General features: G+C 28.1%; 1 protein-coding gene across 1 annotated transcript in view; it reads left to right on the plus strand.

The window, feature by feature from the left end:
- LOC119600037 (high affinity cAMP-specific and IBMX-insensitive 3',5'-cyclic phosphodiesterase 8) overlaps nucleotides 1–22,559 on the plus strand; it is a 100,832-nt gene that overhangs the window by 16,299 nt on the left and 61,974 nt on the right. The gene's annotated exons all lie outside the window — the stretch shown is intronic.

Below are 22,559 nucleotides of genomic sequence, written 5' to 3' on the forward strand. Positions count from 1 at the left end.
CATAACAACTTACTTTTCAATGGCTACTACTTATCGCCTGCATTACTTAGAAGTACTCTAGTAATTCCTTTCATATAATCTGATATAGAAGTACTTTATTTACGGCTTTGCCATTTTGTTTGCACATTTTATTTAATTGCGTGTTAAGAATTGTGTTTTACAAAAAAAAACAAAATTAAATTTATATGTGAAAACCATTATTTGACGCGCAATAAAATAGCTAAGTAGTGGTGCACTGTGGTCGGCCATGTCAGACTATACTTTGCTACTTGTTTTTCTTTTTCTAAAGGAGGAAGTACACAACACCCGTTGTACGCGGCAACGCGTTATAGGCTTCTGGCAAAGAAAGTTGAAATATGGCATTTTCATTTAACAAGTTACACATTGTAGTTTGTAACGCGTCTGCCGTGAAAAGTTCAGCGACCTTGAATTTTAGACGCGTCGGCAGCTGATCAGGGTTGTATTTTGTTTTGTGTAGAATAGGAATAAGCTAAAATGAAATAAATTTCACTAACAATGAAAGAAAACTATTAAAATATAAACAAAAACCTTAAATTCTGATTTTTAAACAGTAATTGTCTTAATAAACAGTAATAAATAGTCTTAAAACATTAAAAGAAATATCAAAAATGACGCGTAGTGTGTAACTTGCAGCTTATAAAGGGCGAAAAGTTTAAAAAGCGTAAAACGCGTTGCCATCTCAACGCGTGATGTTTGTTTACTTCAACCTTAAGTTTTACTCAAAACGTTCACTAATTACACTACTTTACAAATTAATACTTTTTGTTTGCTCGTGGAATGAAACATATACATATTTTTGGAAAGAGCTATGTCCGATGGCTAATTGACAATTTCCTTGAAAAAATTAACAACATGGTCCATAGCGTGCATTACATAGGTCTATGTTGCAGATCATGTACTCTCATGATTTCAGCAAGGGACTAGTTTTGGGATCACTCCGATGTAATGCATTGATGGATTACGTGGTCCTCACCTAGGAAATCACAATGTTAAATGGAGTATGCTTTTTTCAATATATTTGGATTAGTTTTGGACCAGTCCTAGTCCTTTGAGGAGTACTCTTTCTATTCGTCAATTGAGATAAATAGATTTTAATTTTGCATCATACTTCAGGAGTGCTGGTAAAATTTTTGAAAATGAGTACCGATCTTGGTGTGCTACGCCTTTTTTGGGAACCTTTAAGACATTCTTAACCTACTTTTTGCCAACTCTTTTATTTTAACCTGATTTTTAGTCATTTTGTGATAGTTTTTTTTTAATTTAAAAAAAAATAGTTTCCCAGCATTACAAACTTACGGATCTGAATTTATCGCCCATAATTAATTTCAAATATTCTCATTTATATTTTTTCCGAAAAAGTTTTGGAAGTATGAGTGATAAACCTGACATTATTTCAACGGATTTAAGATTATTTCAAACGGGATGTTGTGGGGAAGACCCATAAAATAGTTTTTATAAAAAAATAACTAAAACTCTAAATATTCAATATTTTCTTCCAAATTTAAATTTTTTACCATTTTCTTTTTAATGAATAATTAAAAAATGTAACGTCCTAGATTTTTCCCATTTTTTTCTGAACTTAGACGTCCAAAATAAAGAAATTTCAATTTGATTTTTTGCAAATTAATTAAAGTAATATTAATTTTATGAAGCTAAAAATAATGAATTTGAAAAAACTATCGGAATTATAACAATGAACTTAATGCCATTCCGAGTAGAATGCCTGACGGCTCAGTTTGATTTCCAAAATTTTTCTCTAGAAGATATATATAAATAGTTTAAATGTAATATTAGAAAACTTCATCAGAAAACAGTATGATGAAAATCTACATATCGTCACCTAAAACGCAAACTGCCCTATCTAACATTTTTAAAATTTTACAGGAGAAGCAAAAAACTATTTAAATTGAAAAGTTTGTTTCTATCAACGCCATTTATTTGTAGTAAATAAACAAATTGTTTAATAGTGAAACCTATCATTTGTTATGATAGTTGACAATACGTATATAAAAATGGATAAATTGGACTTTTTACCTTTAATATTTAAATGTTTTTGTAGATACGGTCTTTTGTTTTCTGTCAATAAAATCGATAATTATGGTCGGAGGAGTCCAATTTTTGGTGTGGATATTTGTTTTGATGCAATGCATTAGAATTACTAATAAAATCGATTTTGAATTTTTGGTTAGTTAGGGCCGTTTGCGTTTCAGGTGACGATATAGACAATTCTATGACAATGTAAAGAAGGGAATTTATGAAGGATGTAGTATTTAAAACAAAGCTAAATTAAGTAAAAAATGAGCCTTGGGTCGCACTTGTAGACGTTTGTCATTATTTTTTGAGCAACAAAATAGTAAAAACTATTAAGAAAAAATTACAAAGGAAAATGGTCAAAAGTAATTGTCGTGAATTGAAAAACAACTAAGATATAACAAACTAGCATATCCTGGGTGCTTCGCTACCCTAACCAAAATTAAATACATACAAAATTTTGTTTACTTTTATAGAAAATTAAAATTGATTTAAAAATTGTTTAATGTTTCAGTTTTTACGTTCAAAATCACGTGAATAAATTCCCATTCAGGAAGAAGCTTGTATTTTTAGTTTCATTTAGCTTCCACATTATAGAAAATTTCGAAATTACTATTTGAAAAAATACAATAAAATACCTCTTATTTAATCAAAAATTTAATGTTTCTGTGTTCAATATTAAGACAATTCAAAAAAATTTATTTGATGAATGAAAATGTACCAAAAGTCCCTTTCAGTAGATTCTCATTCACTAAGGTCCCTATATTTAAAATTTTATATTTCTATGTTCAATATATAAAAATATCAAAAAGTACCATCGGAAAACGAAAAAGTACAAAAATCTCTCTCATTTAATAAGGATATGTTCCGGTTAACCATTATAAAGAAACCAAATTGAAGAATGGAAAAGTACCAAAGAGTACCCACTTACAGAATATTATTTAGTCAAGACCATGTATGTTAAAATTTAAGTTCCTAGGTTGAATATTTTAAAAAATTCAAAAAGTACCATTTATGAGATAAAAAGTACTAAAAAGTCCTCTCTTAAAAAATCTTATTCAATGAGGACCGTGTATGTTTAATAATCATGTGTATTGAATTCATATTATAAAACATAGAGAGTATCATTTGAAGAAAGAAAAAGTACCAAAAGTGGAATAAATTCTATCTTAGTGGAAAGTACTAATAAAAATAGTACAATTTTTCCCCTTTTCGCTTAGAAATATACTTTTTGAGAATTAAGTTTACAAAATGTTCTGTATTTAAATCTATATATCACAGATAAAACTCAAACGATTCAAATCTGCATTCATTTGTTCCAGAAAATTTGAGCTTCGAAAAAGGTACCAAAAAATTTGCTCGAATTTAGTCCTATATAGGTCTTAGTACTCGAATTCCAAAATAATATACCAATAGTTTATTTTGTGTGAGTAAATAAACTATTTTTTCAAATATTATTATTTCAAAAAGTACCAGACACCCATCTGCTTGTTTTAAGAGTAGATACATGCGCATTTAAAATTTTTCTTGTATCACTAATATTAGGCAAGATAATTATGAAAATCTGTTTTACCCGTTTTTTTCCTTTTTTTTACCCCTAAATGTACAAATTTCCAAAAATTCCTCCTTAGTGGATCTATATAACCAAAAACACATCTACTGTCAAAATTTAATGATTCTATGTTCAGCCGTTTGGGCTGTGCGATGATGAATCAGTCAGTCAGTAACGCAACTCTTTTATATATATAGATTATATAGATTAAGATATCCTTAGAGACAATTTTACATATTTCAGTGGTTATTGTTTTTGTCAATTTTATCCACATTATACAATTTTATTTTAAATTTCTAACGAAAAAACATTTTTTTAAACACTCTTGCGTAAAAAGTAGGAGTAATAGAATTTGTTTGTTACCATATCTGGGTCAAGGACACTAAATCTATCCCATTCAGCCAATAAAATTTAAATAAAATAATTTTTTGCATAATAGTGTCATCAGTAGGATATTCAAATGATTAATCATCGATCGATTTATCATCAAAAGGTATTATCTGGATGGCGATATTTATAGTAATTACATATATCCAAGTTTATGGGGATATCAAATGTTGGCTTATGGAAGCTATGAACCAATTTAAAAAAAATATATGTAGAATGAATGAATGAGTATGTAAAAATTATGTGTGTTGAATTTTATGTTGAAATGTTCTTATAGGTATATTTTCAATAAGAATGTTATTAAATAGATGAACAATTTGTCCGATTTCAAAAATTTTCGAATGTAAAACTTTATAATTATAAATAAATAATTTTTTAAAACTTATAAAATTTTCTAAAAAATTACAACCACTTTACTACGATCTCACTTATGGTTCACAAGTAATCTTAACTTTAGGGTCGGTAATTTTTTTTCGTGGGCAGGCCTCATGCATATAAATGGAATTTCGCTGAAGTCAATCATAAACAATGAAAACGAAATAAAAGTAAACGGAATCTTTTAAAAACAAAAATTGTATACAACTTTAGCCAAAACAACAAAAATTAAATAAATATTAGAATTCTTTTCTGTGTAAACAATTTCATTTGCACATGTTCATTTACTTAAGAGACACACAATCATACAAACACACACATCAATCAACACATTCTCTGAACTCACTTAAATGATCGGACGAAGAAAAGTTTTTGATTAAATATGTATGTATTATGTATGTATCAATTTTCATATTCTTGGAATCGTTATAATTCAACGAAAATTCACGCCTGCGTTCCAATTGACAATTTAAAAAAGTTGTAAATTTCCGAACATCATTTGAATCAATAAAAAAATCAGCTCATTTAACAAATATCATGTTTATTTTTATTCACACTAAAATTCTATTTATAAAATAATAAATAAAAGATCTGTGAGTACTATTTGTATCGAAGATAATTATATGTACCTACAACATACACACACGAAGTATATCTTCAAACAGCAAGACCAATTAAACATATTTACGTATATGGGCAATTTCGTGCCAACTTTTAAAATCGATGTCTTCCGATTTGGATAAAATTTGCACCAAAGTGAGTACTATGGATAGTACACAAATTTGGATACAATCAAGAAATAGCTATTTGAATTCCTTTGGACAATGTTTGCTAGGACCAATAGGTGAAAATTTACACTCATTTGAATAAAACTTTGTATGACCAAAATGTCCAACTTTAACCCCCTCTAAGTCCGACAGTTCTTGACCGATTTAGCTGAAAATTTGTCTGACCTACTATCCAATATTAATAACCATGATGCAAATTTCACTTGACATGAAGTAGCCCATATGTATATACATTAGTGGAGCCCAAAAATATTAATTTTGTTTTTAAGGGTAAGATAAGACTTACTAACTGGTGTTCAATTTTAGTCCAATCGGATAACGAGCACCAGTACCAGAAATCGATTGAAAAGTGTAAAATTAGGGACTTATGTTTTATGTTTTTTTTTACATTTTGACCAAATCTTATGTTCTGAAGAAAAGTATCTATCCAAATAGGTGCAAAACATTTATATCAAAGGACAAACAACATATCTCCAAAAGTTTCAGACCTGATAGTCGCCAGTAACGTAATTTTTGTTATTCCACATTAAATTATTGTGCAAGTCCTATTTTTTTTTTTATTTAAAAAAATTAGTTTTTTTGTTTTTGGAAACACTGAAGAAATAGCTATCTGAATTTCTTTAGACAATTTTTTCTAGGACCAATAGTTGAAAGTTACACATATTTGAATAAAACCTTGTATGACCAAAATGTCCAACTTTGACCCCCCTCTATGTCCGGTAGTTCTTGATCGATAGAGCTTTAAAAGTTGGGTCGCTTGACACGAAATTTCCCATATATATGAATATACGTACATGCATTAAGATGGTCTCGTTTATATGGTGAAAAATAAGGTACTGAATTTCATACCATTTTTTAAAATGTTTGTATTGGGGTCAAAATTGTGTAAGCTGAAAAAATTTTATTTGATTTTTAGAACCAACGTTCATCCCAAATCATGTCTTAATAATGGACTCTCTTAAATATGGACTCTCTATCTCGTGTACTTTTTGTTACTATGCACATGGACATTATGATACTTTTTGGTGTGTCATAATGTCTATGGACATTAAGATTTTTAATACAATCGATTTTTTTAATTAAAATAAAATAAGATTTTAAGAACAAAAATATGCACTTCTTTTTGATTTTTTTAACAATTTTGATAGAAGTTTTCATAAATGTTGTGAATGACATTGCAAAAATTAGCTTATTCTGTCGACATTTCTCCATGTCTTTCTATGCTGATTGTTCGATTCGTATACTATTATTAACAAATAAGTCTAAAAAAATGCCCTGACTGTCATTATCTTCAATATAGGACATGAGCTTTATAGTGATGCCTACAAGACACTACGTCAATCGTTGAGGGTAAATAATCGTATCTTTAATGTTTTTATAGATATTTGATGCATCTAGTTATTATACATGCTGTTTCGTTTACACATTTAAGTCTATATGCTTACATATGTATGTATACACATATATGTATGTATATTATGTATATCAGATGCGAATACATATAAAGTTAATAAAAAAGTTTAAATAACAATAATAAGCACGTAGTAAAATTCATTGTCTTTGGGGACATTGGTGTTGCACGTACGGTATTTCAATTGTTTTCAAAATATTGTCATTTCCAGTTTAATGCCAGTCATTTAAAATGAATGTGTGTGCCTGTGTCTGGTAATAACCATGGTCAGAATATGTGTAATTGTTTGTGTAGACTTCCAATAGTTATTGAAAGTTAATGTTTGGCATCGACAGTGTTAATGTTTATATTAATAGACTCAATAAATATTATTTCATCGTATTTTCTTCGATAGTTTGTTTGTCAAGAGTGATTTCGATTGTATTCTGTTTATTGTACATTTTTTTTTGTTCGTTATTCAGTCTTCATCATCATGCTAAGGGTCGTTGGATTTACTGGGGGTTAAATAAAAAATGAAGAGTTTTACATTTGTTTTGAAGCAACTAATCAGTGCTTACACTCTCTGAATACTAAAAAAAATATAATTAAAACTTTATTTGGACGGACAATTAATTCATTTAATATGGGAAACATTTCTATAGATAACAAGTAAGAAAGTATAGTCGGGTGTGGCCCGCCAATGATACCCTACACCAGTTGTAAGTATATTTTAAAAGCTATTAGTTTTTTTTAAATCCGATGTATTAATTTTGAATAATGCTTTGTGTGAGAACCAGGGTCAAATATGGGCCGTTCCTCCTAGAATTTGGAGGAGTTATTTATGATGAAGTTATTTATGATGATATATATGTACATGTTTTGTATGCAGGATTTCATAGTGATACTTATAAATCTATTATGGAATTTTAAGAGGGTTTATATGGGGTAAAAGTAGATATGGTCCTATACATAAAAATTTTCGTAGAGCAATTTACGATGACTTTAAAATTATTTATGCAGAATTTCATCGTGCTACAAGTGTTTAGAAATCTCTCGAACTAAAAGTTTTGTTTACGATAGCAATATCAATTATGAATTTGAAAAAAAAACATCTTTTGAGTTCCGATCTCTATGTTGAGAAAAGTTTATAAAATGTTTCTTTATCGGTATTGCAAAATGTCACCCAAAATATTAAATCGTTATGCAAAGAGTTAATTAAAGTAAATCTAAAATGTTTTCTTATTCAATTTTTAGATATCCGGTCTTTGGCTGAGTGAAAGCGACTGCCTCTTTGAGGTATGTAAAAATCGGTTCGGTTAATATTGATTATAAATTATTGCTCATTACTAACCTATGTTGAAACCATAGCTGTAAAATTTCGATTACGATTATTAATCAATTAAATTATTTTTCAAAAATAATCGTAATGATTATTTAATTCTCTGGTATAAAATTTCTGATTATTAATTGATTACGATTAAAATTAATCTAAAAATAATCAGGATTAATTTAAATTAATGAAAATAATCAAAAATAATCAGAATTAATCAAATAATTAATTTGATTATTTTCAAGGATTAATTTCGATTATTTTTGATTAATTTCAAGATATTTGGTACAATTCTCTATCTTTTTACATTTCGTGTAATGGAAAACTGTTTTTCAAGTTACACACTATTCGATTATATGATTGTTTTATTGAAATCAATATATTTATAAAGTTTGTTTCAATTGAAAATCTTGATCTCAGTACAATATATTAGAAAAAAATTTTTGCAATCTTTTCGAAATGGGTCTCAAAAAATCCATAATTTTTAGCGGATTACCGAAAAAAAAAATTTTTTTTCTTAAGAGTTATTTTTGAGAAGTAATTATACTAAATATATGGAAAATAATCAAAATTAATCAAAAGAAATCCTTGAAAATAATCAACAAATTTTTTGATTAATTTTGATTTTTTTGGATTATTTTCATTAATTCCAATTAATCCCTGATTATTTTTAGATTATTTTTAATCGTAATCAATAATTAATTAAAAAAATTTAAAATAATCCTTAATTAATCATTAATTTTACCTTTTTAATAAAAATAATCTAATTAATAATGATTACGATTATTAATCATTATTTTACAGCTATGGTTGAAACACTTTACTACAAGAACACATACCAACAACAGACTATACAAATCGGGACAACATAGATTTGTATAAGTCTAAATGTTACTGCCAATTTACGAAATGATCGAAATTAATAATTAAATGTTTTATTCTTAAAAATACTGCACATTTTTTGCATACTGCTCACTTGGGTAAGGTATCGTATGGTCGGTCATGCCCGACTCTACATTCTTAATTGTTTATAATTTATAGTTGTTTTAAATCTTACATTACATCAAAGATGGAACAAGATATAACTAAGATATAGCCTTTAGAAATAAAGGTGACTTCGTGCTTATTTTGAAAACCTGAAACGTAGTTTACTTCCTTTCATAAAGATTTTTGGAATAAAATATTATTTTACGTACAATTTAAATGTACATTAAATATATGATTGGAATTTAAATCAAACAGTTTATTTTGCATTAATATTAAAAATATGAACATCATAAATTTTACATCATAATTTTTAATGAACTATTATTAAAATATTCACATACACTCATGGTAAATATAACAGTTTCGTCTTCAGCATTCCGTTGTTAGTCTAATAAAATTTCTTCCCTTAATAACTAGTTTCATTTTTATTGAAATTTTTAAACAGAAATATGAGAATTACTAAGTGAAGAATGAATAAAACGTCGTTTTAAATGAGACAATATGCAAATTGGCTGTGATTTAATTTGTTGTAAACAAATTATCATTAATGTGGTTACATTTAAAAATTAAAATGAAGAATATTTTTTATTTTTCTCGGTCCTTTTGTGTTTCTTCCGTTCACATAAAAATTAAATAATGAAAATGTACTTACTACATACATACATATCGCACATTTACTACAAGAATGGCATTTCTAAAAACTTTCATATTTAATAATTTTTTTTTTTGGTAGTAAAAAATTGATATATATAAAAACTTAATTTAAATTTATATGAAACTAGCTATACCCAGTGTGCTTTGCTACCCTAAAAGCAATGTAAATAAAAAAAAAAACACTTTACAATTTTGAAGATTCTAACTATAATAGATAGATATAAATTTTTTGCGTGTTGGGGATGCCACGCAAATTATTGTTCGAAAATTTTTCCAAACGTTAATTTAGATTTTAATGTAACATATGAACAATTTGAACAGTATAATATTTTTCCAGATGGGAGATGCCTAGGTCCTATTGAAAGTCCGCCCATTTTCATGTTCACATGAATGTCAAAGTTTTTTATGTAAAATTTTTGTATTTAATTCATATGGGATGTTCCAATTTGCTAGTCCGCCAATTTATTACCAAAATGTTTACATTTATGTCAAAGTATTTTTGCTCTAATATGGGAGGTTCAAACCCCCTCTAATAAAGGATTTTGCAAAATTTAAGGATTTTAGCTCTAATAGTTTCACAGATATACGAATTTATCTATTTAATTCATATTGGGCGTTCCAAACCTCCTGATGAAAGTTGGCCCTTTTTCCCCAAAATATTCATATGAATATTAAAGTTGTTCGTGCAAAATTTTACGATGCTAGCTTTATTAGTTTCCCAAATAAACGAATTTGTTTGTATTTTATTCATATGGGAGGATCAATGTCCCCCCATTGGTAGTCCGCCAATTTATTACCCAAAATGTTTACATGAATGTTAAAGTTCTTCATGCTAAATTTGATGATTCTAACACTAATAGTTTCCCAGATAAGCGATTTTTTATATTTAATTCATATGGGAGGTATCACGCCCCACTGCAAGTCCGCCCCTTTTTCCTTAAATAATAATATTGACACTATATTGGTTCCGACAAAATTTGAGGATTCTATCTGTTATTTTTTCTCAGATATACTGCCATTCAAAAATATTCCTATGGATGTCAAAGTTGCCAATTCAAAATTTGAGGACTCCAACTCTTCCAGTTTCTGAGATATGCGACTTTTAATACTAATTTTAATTGTCTGCGTGGAACGCGCCCACTTGAAATTTTGAAGTAAAAAGTAGTTTCTTCCAGACATATAGGAAGACACTGTGAAAATTTCAGAAAAATCGGTCCAACCGTTTTGCTGTCTATAAAGTCCAAACAAACAAACATACATACATATAGTTCCTTCCAGATATAGGGGAACATACACTGAAAATTTCAAGAATATCGCTTCAGTGGTTTAGCTTCCTATAAGATACAAATAAACAAACATTCATTGATTTTTATATATATAGACAGATAGAATATATATGTTTCTAAATTTGTTCAAATCCCATAAAGAAATAATAAAATGTCGTAAAACATTCAAAGCTGTTTTTCTCAAAACGACGTTTTTTGTTTTATGCCAGTCTTATAGTAAATGAGCGATGTGTAAAACACAAGAGAGGAATATACAATGCAAAAAATGAGACTACTCCGCATACGCGTGTAAAGAGTACTCCTCAAAGGACTGGTCCAAAACTAATCCAAATATATGGAAAAGTAATACTCCATTTAACAATGTGATGTCCTAGGTGAGGACCACAAAACCCTTCCATGCATCAGACTACAGACTACTACTCCCTTGCTAAAATTATGGGAGGGCATGATCCACTACATGGTCCTGTGTACATATATATATATATATATATATATATATATATATATATATATATATATATATATATATATATATATATATATATATATATATATATATATATATATATATCGCTCATTTACAACAAGACTGGCATAATCCAAAATACGGGTTTTTTGAACTGAGCATGCTTCATACTAATGTCTTTCATATAAATTCATTAAATTTCAAATATGTCTATTATTTTCGGTGTGAGAACGATTTTTTGTTGTGAACGTAAACATTAAAATTCGTGCTTTCGCGAATATTAGACAAAAATTAAATCTCAATTTAGATGAGAAACATATTATTAACCTTTACTATCTGAATCGTGCATGGAAAATTCTGTACTTTTTGATATCGAAAAATACCGCGGTGCCGACACGATATTTTCGGTACTTTTTCCAACTTATTAATTTTTTTGAAAGTATTCCACATAGTAGTCAAAAGACCAGTCAGTAGTGAAGTTTATAGTCTATAATTAAGTCTTTAGTCTAATATAGTGTAGTTTATAGAATAATTTATAGTCTGGTCTATAATGTAGGATATATATATGTATGATATATGTATGTATGCCTAATATATACGAAGACTTTCGCCCATTGCACAAAAAAAACCTCGCAATATAATGAAAAAAAAATTGTATTTAAATAAATACATTTCCAAATTCTTGCACTAACAACAAATTTAGAAATTAAAATAATTTCAATACATATAAGGAAAATTGTATAACTACCCAATAAACATCCCCAATAAGCAAAAACCTTTGAAATGATGTAAATATGTATTTGAAAACCTATTCAAATTTCATACATAGCCTTTGAGAACAAATTTGAAAATTTTTGTTTTCAAATGGAAAATTATGGCCTTCTCAAACAAAAAGGCAGTTCGATATCAAACGTATTTTTCAAATGTATTTCAAATTTAAAAAAATGCTAGAGGTAAGCTTGAAACTAAAAAAATTTTCAAACGTATTTCAAGTATTCTTTATTATTATTTTCATACATATTTCAAACCCTAATTATAATGCTAACTATTGCAAAATTCATATATTTTTTTACATCACCTGAAAATAAAACATTCATATATTTATTTTAGCATATTTTTCTTTTATATCTCCGATTATTTCTCCTATATTTAACGTTTTTTCGCTCCCTTGCTGTAGAAAAAATGTTCTGTTTTTATTTTTCTAAAATAATTTATTTTTTGAAAGAAACTTTTCTAAGTTCAATTAAATCAAAACTTTGAAATTTTTATACATTTTATAAATATATAATCGATCGATTCAAACCTGTGAATATTTTTGAAAATTTTCTTAACTAAATAATGTATTTTCCAAATTGTTTTCAAATTTTAAAGTTTAGCCTTTGAAATAAACATGATAATTTCCAAAAACGTTTAAAAAAATATAATGTGTGATATTTATAAAATTTTCAAAGTTTTGTTTTAATTGAACTTAGAAAAGTTTCTTTCAAAAAATAAATTATTTTAGAAAAATAAAAACAGAACATTTTTTCTACAGCAAGGGAGCGAAAAAAAGTTAAATATAGGAGAAATAATCGGAGATATAAAAGAAAAATATGCTAAAATAAATGTATGAATGTTTTATTTTCAGGTGATGTAAAAAAATATATGAATTTTGCAATAGTTAGCATTATAATTAAGGTTTGAAATATGTATGAAAATAATAATAAAGAATACTTGAAATACGTTTGAAAATTTTTTTAGTTTCAAGCTTACCTCTAGCCTTTTTTTAAATTTGAAATACATTTGAAAAATACGTTTGATTTCTAACTGCCTTTTTGTTTGAGAAGGCCATAATTTTCCATTTGAAAACAAAATTTTTCAAATTTGTTCTCAAAGGCTATGTATGAAATTTGAATAGGTTTTCAAATACATATTTACATCATTTCAAAGGTTTTTGCTTATTGGGTAATAAGACGTATTTATGTATGTATATACCCAGCAAAAACTTACATTGAAAAGTAAGGGGTTAAAATGTTTTCATTAGTTTTCACAACAAAATATTTTTCGTTAGTGTTAAAAACAAAGTTCGTAAACCAAGAAAGTATTTACATAATATATTATTTGTATGTTATTATCAGAATCATTTTAAGTAATGCAGTACAATTTGTTTTTGCTGGGTATAAATTATAATATGCACAAACGAACGTTAATATCTACATAGGTTCATACATAAAAATAACTAGTGTATGTACATAAGAATACTTATGAGAGATCTGCTAAGAAAGTTATTTGTTAGAGAGAAATATCTGATTCCTTAAGGTGGAACTACACAACACGCGTTGAGGCGGCAACGTATTTCAATCTTTTCGCGCTGCAAGTTACACTACACGCGTCATTATACTCTACACCACTTTAGTAGGGAGGGTATATTGGGCTTGTGTTGATGTTTGTAACGCACAATAATATTGGTTCTATAACCACTTTAAAGTATACCAATCGGCTCAGAATCATTTTCTCAATTTTGGAGATAATTCAATGAAATTTGGCACATGATCTTTTATGGTACCGTAGACGAAGCCTGTTGAAAATGGTTTACATCGGTCCATTATTTCACCTAGCCCCCATACAACTGAACCTGCCGAATAGGGCTTTTAAGTTCATAATTATATTTAATATACTCATATCTCGACAAAAGCTGCAAAAACCAAGTTGTATACAAGACCTGATGAGCCCCCATCAAAATTTCACTTAAATGTCCACAATTTTATTCAACAATAAACGGCTTAAGTATGTATATCTAAGGCAAGGTGCAATTCAACTTAAATGCTTTATTATGGCAACTAAATCACATTTTATTTTTGTCAAAGGTGTAGGGTATTATATGGTCGGCCTCGCCCAACTATAATTTCTTGCTTGTTTTGATCTTTCTTTTAATGTTTTTTAAGACTGTTACTGTTTTAAAAATCAAAATTTTAAGTTTTTGTTAATTTTTTTAATATTTTGCTTTCATTATTGATGAAATTTATTTCATTTTATTCTTATTCTACACAAAACAAAATACTCTAATCAGCTGCCGACGCGTCAAAAGTTGCTGAACTTTTCGCGGCAGACGCGTTACAAGTGTGCAAATTGTTAAATGAAAATAGACTAATTCAACTTTATTTGACAGAAGCCTATGCCGCGTGTTGTGTACTTCCACCTTTAGATTTTTCAACATGCCATTTGAAATAGTAATTACTCTAAACTAGCAAAAAATGAATTGAGTAGAGATATTTAACATAAAATACCTAATAAAATAGTCAAAAATAAAGGATTCTTAACCAATTATTAGGACAAGTACAGATCCAATATCTTTGGTCGGATATATTTTTTTTACTTCGAAGCTATTTTTTAATATTACTTTAATTTTATAGTTATGATAAAAATTATAGGAATGCAAGTTTCTTCATAAGAAAGAAAATAATTTATTATTCCATAAATATGTAACATGTTATTTGTGACGAATACATTTTGACCCACACTGTATGTACGTATAAAAGAAATTGACATCAGCCAAAATACATACAGATGGTAAAAGGTACAATGACATTGCTGTCTATAAGGATTTGGAATATACATAGTATGTTAATTTTTCGGATTTCTTAAATTAATAACATTAAATTTAACGAAACAAATTTTTCACATGAAAAACTTTTCCCTGTCGTGATTTTATGTTAATATGGCACAGTATAAAGCTAGCGTAGTTCCAAGGTAACAATAATCCTCTTCCAAAAAATACTGAATCAAGAGAAAACTGAACAGCTTAACTACACTTAAGTTGCAGAACTGAATTACGAATGGGTCAAATATTTACGCTAACTGACATAGCCATTATTCACGATTGAGGTGATAAAATAAAAAAAAATATGATTGTATCATTTTTGCCATCCCTGATTGTAACACATAACGGTAAAGAAAAGTGTTTATATGTAGAAGATACTACAGTGTTGGAATTCATAGCTTGTACAATGTCACGTTTCACACAATTTATCGGTGCGTAAAAAAACAACTAATAAAAACAACAACCACAGAAAAAAACTCAATGCCAAACAATGCCAAATAAAATTTATTAAAACTACAAATTACATATTTAACTAAAACACAAATAATATATATAAATAAAATCATTTACAAATATATATACATATGTTTGTCCATACTAACATATGTATGTTTGTACATTAGGGTGACCCGTTATTTGTTTGGAGAACAAATAAGGAACTAATGTTCCCAACGAAAATTAAAGTTTAATTCATTCTAACATAACATTTCTCATTACTTTTGGGAAATTATATAAGAATTAATATGTAATAATTCCAATTATTTACATGAATAAATTCTAAGTAAAAATTTTAAAAATCCACATTTTTACGAAAAATTTAAATTTTGTTAATGTACAATCGGAACTTGAAAGCATCTTTCAAAAACCTTTCATATGATACCAAATTTGGATATATTTTCCTTGCAAGAAATATGAAAAAAATCATAAAATCTCAAAAAAGAAAACTTGAATCCTTTGATCCAGCTCACCAAATATTGATACAGGACAATATAGGCTAGTTGGTAGTGTGCTAGCCTGTTAGTCTGGGGGTTGTGAGTTCGAAATCTAACACAGACTCTCTTCTGCTTTACTACAATGGGCGTATGACAATTGACAAATAAATAAAAATGTTGAGAAATGTTTTCGTAGAAATTAATTTTCTTTTTCTGCGGGAACATTAGCAACTTCTGTTTTGGGTTACCCTAATGTACATATGTATGTACATTTAGAAGGTTTTTAAATTTTTAAAGTATAGTCACACATACTTTTAGAACTTAATTGATAAAGATGATGATTTTGATTAAAGGAAACCGATTTAGACGTGGGTACGTAGTACGTGGGTGTGGCACCTCGCCTACTTGGAATAATAAAACAAAAGTTATCCTACCTGAAGACACTGTGAAAATTTTAAGGAAATCGGTTTAGCCGTCTATAAATCCAAATCATGTTAAACACAACAATAAAATTAAACTAATTAGTGTTATAATGAGCGATATCTCGAATACTATTAGGCCTATTTTACTTTTTTTCTTGGACCAGCACTCAGGGAATGACCCCTACTTATGCAGTGCATTGTGTTGGAGCTAGGAAAATAGGTTGTGGGAGGGGGATACAGAAAGTAGTGTTTGTGGACATTTGATTTAAATCTTTTTACATCGAAATTGGCAGGGCGCAGAAAGTTTGTTCCGTTTCAAAAAACCGAGACACTTGAATTGAATTGAAGAACTAGTATTATCCTTTACACTTTTTATGAGCGACCAAAAGGTTTTGCTACCTCTAGCACGAAGGCGCTGCTCGTGTAAAACTTTTTCGCGTCTATGTACTCTGGCACAAGAAGACCTAGCCTTTTTGCGCAGCGTGTCAGTTTGGGCGTTTTTGTTATTACGCCAAGTTCTGAAAGCTTCCTCTCTGGATCTGATTGCATTTTTGCACTTCTGATTAAACAATGGCATTGACATTATTGTCTAGGAAACAAAGTGTCCAATTGAAATGCAGAAAGAATTCGTTGAGCTCAGCCCAACGAGCCTTTTCATAAATAAAAATTGAACGTTTCGTAGATGTTTGTGAAAAGTTGCGAAGTTCAGAGAGTGAAAAGGAGGCGGAAATGGTGCAGTGATCCGAATTACCGAGGTGCAAGAGTATCTACTTCATACTTTTCAGGGTGTGAACTAAGAAAAGGGTCGAGGGTATTATGTTGGTGGCCTTGGACTTCTGTAAAGAAACCCGAAGTGCAAATAATGTGTCCTGATTTTGAACTTAACCAAAAGACAGCTAAATTCGGTATTATTTTATTTGTTGTCCAAATTAGTAAGAAAGCTTGTTTTGCAACAGAAAATTATCCAAAGGGATATAGTTTAAAGCAATTTTTGGAATAGAGTTTTGCATTCAGAATTTTTTTTTTTTTTTTGTTTAATGAAAGAAAAAATTTGAAAATGCTGTAAAATTGCCAAAAATATGTTTTTGTCTTTGAAATTTATATCACTGATGCGGGATTGTTTGCTGGATATTTTGCCATCAAAATCTCATTTTCATGCAAATTACAGATAGCGACTATTGAATATAGTCCATCGATATATATGTATGTATGTATTATGTATCGATGAAATCCAGGAACACAGAAAAAATGATAATTTTTGAGCTCATGTCGTTCAATTACCTTTAGATGAAAATTGTTCTCCCTGTTAAGATCGAACCTTTTGATGCAAAATATTGAAAATATATTTTGTCAAAAGTTAACGATTTATTATCCTAGTATTTTTGTTGTCATATGTACATATGTATGTGGTTTTTGAATCAATTAGATTTGAATGTATTAGAGCTTTATGAAATCACTTAAAACCCCGTGCAACGTCGGGTACAAAAGCCTAGTGTAGTAATAAATATATAATTTTCTAGTCATAATTTTATTCTTGTCTTATAAAATGTTGCGTTTGAATAATTTTATAATTAGTTTCCACAAAGGAAAAAAGGAAGAAAATTAATGAGCTGTATTTTGATTAATTTAGTGTATAACGTTGTTGAATGATTAATATTAATGTTCATGGGCTGTTTAAAGTTATCTATACAATTAGATGATTTTTAAGTACCAAATTAATACTTAGCACATACATTCATACATAAATATACATACAAGCATCTTCCAACAGGGGAATGGTAGAAAATTTTCAAAAACCCAAAATGAGCAACAACATCGTCAAGCAGTATTTGTGTATATATGTACATACTACGTAGTATATATTTAATTTTGGCCGTGTATTTTTAAAATATATTTTTCAATTAATTATACATTAGGGTTACCCCATTTGTATAGATGAAAACTAAGGTCAATGTTTCCAACTAAAATTAAAGTTTAATTAATTCTATGTTGCCGTTTCTCAAATTTTTTTATCTGGTTTCAATATTATGGAACAAAGTATAAAAAGGCCATTTTTAAGGTTTTTGTGATTTTTTACATACTTATTTTATCAAATTTTTACAGCAAAAATAATTATTTTTAGGAAAATTTTCACAATTTTTAAATATTTAGTTTTAGAATTTACAAAATTTAAGTAACAAAAAATGCGAAAACAAATCCCAAAAAAATTAAATAATTCCCAAGTCAAAGAATTTATTTGTGTAAAATAACTTCCAATGAAATAATTCCCAACAGAAGTGAAATAACACCTAAATCCTTAAAAAAGTGTGGTGGTGCATTGCAATTTATTCCCAAAAATGGGGAGTTATTTATAAAAAAAAATATAAACAACATTGTGTAAATATTTTAGTTAAACTAAACAATCTGACTTATAATCGAATGAAACCATAAAGTATTATAAAACAAAGTAAAGCTTATTTTTCCAAAAAATAACAAAAAATTTTAATAATTTTGGAGAAGTCTACAAAATTCTGCTAAAATACCAAATTTATATATCGCTCATTTACTACAAGATTGGCATAATCCAAAATTGGGCGTTTTGAATTGAGTGCTAGAAATTATGTATCATATTAAAGTCTTGCATATAGTTCTGTCTACTTTCAAAAAGGTCTATTATTTTATTTATGCCGGTCTTTTAGTAAATGAGCGATATGGTTTATTTGCTTGAAATACATATTTAAAAATAATAAAAACCTCAAAGAAAGGAAATTTTTATCCTTTGATTAATCTCACCAAATATTAACGTCAAGATAAATATTTTTAGAAACGCCGTCTTAGAATGAATCAAATCTTAATCTTAAGATACGTTAACACCTATCAAATATTTGACGAAATAACGTGACTCCTAATAAATCAACATTTTGATTTCCTTTTACATATATGTATATGCATGTATATTTATTATATCACTTTAGAACGCCTTTATTATTTGCTTCGATTTTTTTTTGCAATTACTAAAATCATGTAAGATCAAAAAATATTGGTTACGTTTTTTCGTCAAATATTTGTTAGGTGTGAACGTACCTCTAGTTGGGAACATCGATAACTTCCATTTTGGGGCCACCCAAATGTACATGTATGTACATTTATTCTAACGTACAGTTTCTTGTAACGCAATTAGCTTCAAATGATGTACATAGTAGTTAGTTCTAGATTCTAGCTAACAAAATAAGATCTAGTTTTCAAAACCAAAAATATTTTTAATTGAATGCAATTTTTCAAATTATGATATATGTACATTTCAGAAGATTTTTAGATCATACCGGGGTAATTATTGGTTTAAAATTCCAACTCTTTCATCTGCATATCTACAACTAAAATCACAGATTTTTACAGACATTTTTTTACGGAGCACAACAACTGAACAACTGCTTTTAAATCGATTACACAGGCCGACAAATTTTTAAACCAGAGGCCAAAGTATATTTTTCTAAAGGCCACAGGCTTCAAAATTTCTCCATCACATCTGGTATTTGAGATATTGTGTCCTGAAATTTTCAAAAACGCAATATTTGACCCTATTCGAGAGTTATATGTAACTGCTTGAAGACAACATTATTTATAAAATGTTGTCTGCCATATGAAAGTCCATTTTGTTGCAGAATGGACAGACATCGTTAACAATATGATTTTGAGTCGATTGGAACATCGTTAGATAAGTGTGGATCGTATATTTTTTTCGTTATAAACAATATTTACAAAGCATAATACCCTCCGCACTATAGTAGTACAGGACATAAAACCATGAATATACACCATGGTTTAGCTTTAGCTAAAGATATCTCGATGAAGAAAGATATCAGATGTTAAGCCTTTATTTTAAAGTTAATAGAATATACTTTCAAATGACATACAACATTGTACAAATAAAGTTGTCTTGGCGCTGTTATAAAGTCTCACAAAGGGCAAAAAATGCCCTCACGATACCTCAAATCTCAGATATAATGGAGAAAATCTGAGATTAGATTCAATCAATTGGAAACGTCTAATTCATTACCTCTCCTATGCGTAAACATGAAAAATAATGGAAAACCTTAAAAAATATTGCCCCAGGATAAAAGATTTTAGAAATTGTATGCTAGAATAAACTAACTTTTATTTTGTGGTGGGAATAAAAGTAACCTATTTCTTCTACATAAAAATGGTTGTTACTTATAATGTACAAATACATACATATACTGGTCAAGAAGAACTAAAACAAACTAACTTGCTAAATTTAAAACATAAAAGCACTTATTTGTCACATTCAAACAATCTATCTTAAAATTACCTTCTTTGATATTGTAAATTAAATAAATATTTACATATTTTATTTGACATAACACAGCCTAAAGACAACCAAGCACCAGCTTTCGCACATAACCAAATGAATATTTAGAGATTTTTAAAAAGAATTTAGACTAAAATTATATTGTTTTTAATTTAACAAGAAAATTATTGCATATGAAGTGAATCCATCCATATTTCATTAAATTTTGTCCTTAGGTGTATACTTGAGTGCGTCACGAAAAAAAAAATAATTATGTTTTTGTGATGTCAACAACATTAACATAATCAAGCAAAATAAACAATAAACAAATTCATAAATGCTTAATAAATTTGTTGACAGTTTATTGTAGGAATTTTGTATTGAAAATGGACATAAACCAATAAACCTGAAATAAACGATTAATATCTTTATGAATACCCGGGCTTATACTATAAAAGTAATAATATACATAAATCACTCACACTTTTAAGTCTGTCTTTTTTTGCCAAATATATGTGTGTAAGTACTATTTCCATACATAAATATGTATGTATGTGCATAACCATTATAGTTATTCTTACAAAATCTTAAGATATTTTCATATTTACTATTTATGGTAGCCACATTGCCGATTTTGTTCTAAACAATCATATTTAATAAACAGGGAAACCAAAAATATGCTCTAAAAAATGTTATTAAGCACTTTAAATATGGAGTAAAAACTCAAAATATGCTTTTAAAATTTAAAAAACATGATCTAAAAATAAAATTTTTAATTATTTTTTAACATTTTTCAATGTTCAAAAAGACAGAAAATGTAATACTTCATCCTTCAAGATTTTTTTGATAATTTATTCATCTAATAGTTTGAAGAACTAGTTTAATAAAATTCCGTTTTACTTTTAGATAATCAATAAATAACATTAAGTCGCACTTGGTTCGAAAATAAAAGAAATTCAAACAACAAAGTTAGGCACATTTCTTCCAATTGTAGTCATAGATTCTACTGCCAAAATTTAAAATTAAAAATTAAGTTTTTAATTTTTTTTAATATGCAAAAATTAAAAAAAAAATAGCACAAAACATCAAAATATGTTCTGAACAAATATGACTTAAATATGCCACAAAAGTCAAAACATGCAAAAGTATGTTCTTATCGGTAAAATATGCTTTAACAAATCGATGCCAAAATTCTTAAATTGGTCTGAAAGTACGCCAATATTATTACTTTCATAAATATCATAGAACTACAGTATTGTAGCTATTATATGTAGGGTAGAAGGGGGACCATACACCACTTTTTTTTTTGAGGCGGCCTCAAATTAAAACTACAATACATATTCTTAATTTTTTTCTTGGTTCGGATACTTAGATATGTTAGCTTTAGTTTTATCCCTTTCAATCTTTCCTAAGTCATCCTCATACACATATTTTTTTAACTTTTCCGCACTGACCAAAAACGGCGATACCGCCCCATCCATGGGGTAAATACGCCAAGGTGATGGGGCAGATTTGTCATTAGTAAAATAAGCCAAAAAAAATTAAAAAGTAAAAACTTATTTTGCTGTTTTATATTTTAATTCACTAAACAAAGTATAATAAACTAGATATTTATTGTTTATTTCACATAACTAAACAAAAAAAATTAAAACAAATTATTAATAATTTTTTCTATATTTTAACAAAATTTTGTTCTACATCACAAGCATTACATATATTTGGCGAATGTGCCCCACGGGCAGTTCTGGGGTTTAGTTTAAATTTTTTTCGGGTTTCAAATTATATTATCGAAAATATTATTATGTCTTATTATTCACTATTATTGACGTTCTATCACTGACCAATATATTTTTTCTATCAAAAAACTAAAAAAGTTAGCACAAAAAATTCACACAGTGAAATATTTTTACAGCCCTTTGAAAAACAATTAATCACGTCTGCCTCCCATCATATGTAAAGTTAATCTTTCAAACTTTCAGGGATGATAGATAATCGATAAACGAAAATAAAATTTGATAATGCGATAAAATCGATTACTCGGTTTTCAAGTTATTCGCTTTGGCAGATGTG

The sequence above is a fragment of the Lucilia sericata genome, unplaced genomic scaffold (assembly GCF_015586225.1).
Source record: "Lucilia sericata isolate MDLA Ls3-8-SP2 unplaced genomic scaffold, ASM1558622v1 Contig000101F_arrow, whole genome shotgun sequence".
NCBI classification, from domain to species: domain Eukaryota; kingdom Metazoa; phylum Arthropoda; class Insecta; order Diptera; family Calliphoridae; genus Lucilia; species Lucilia sericata.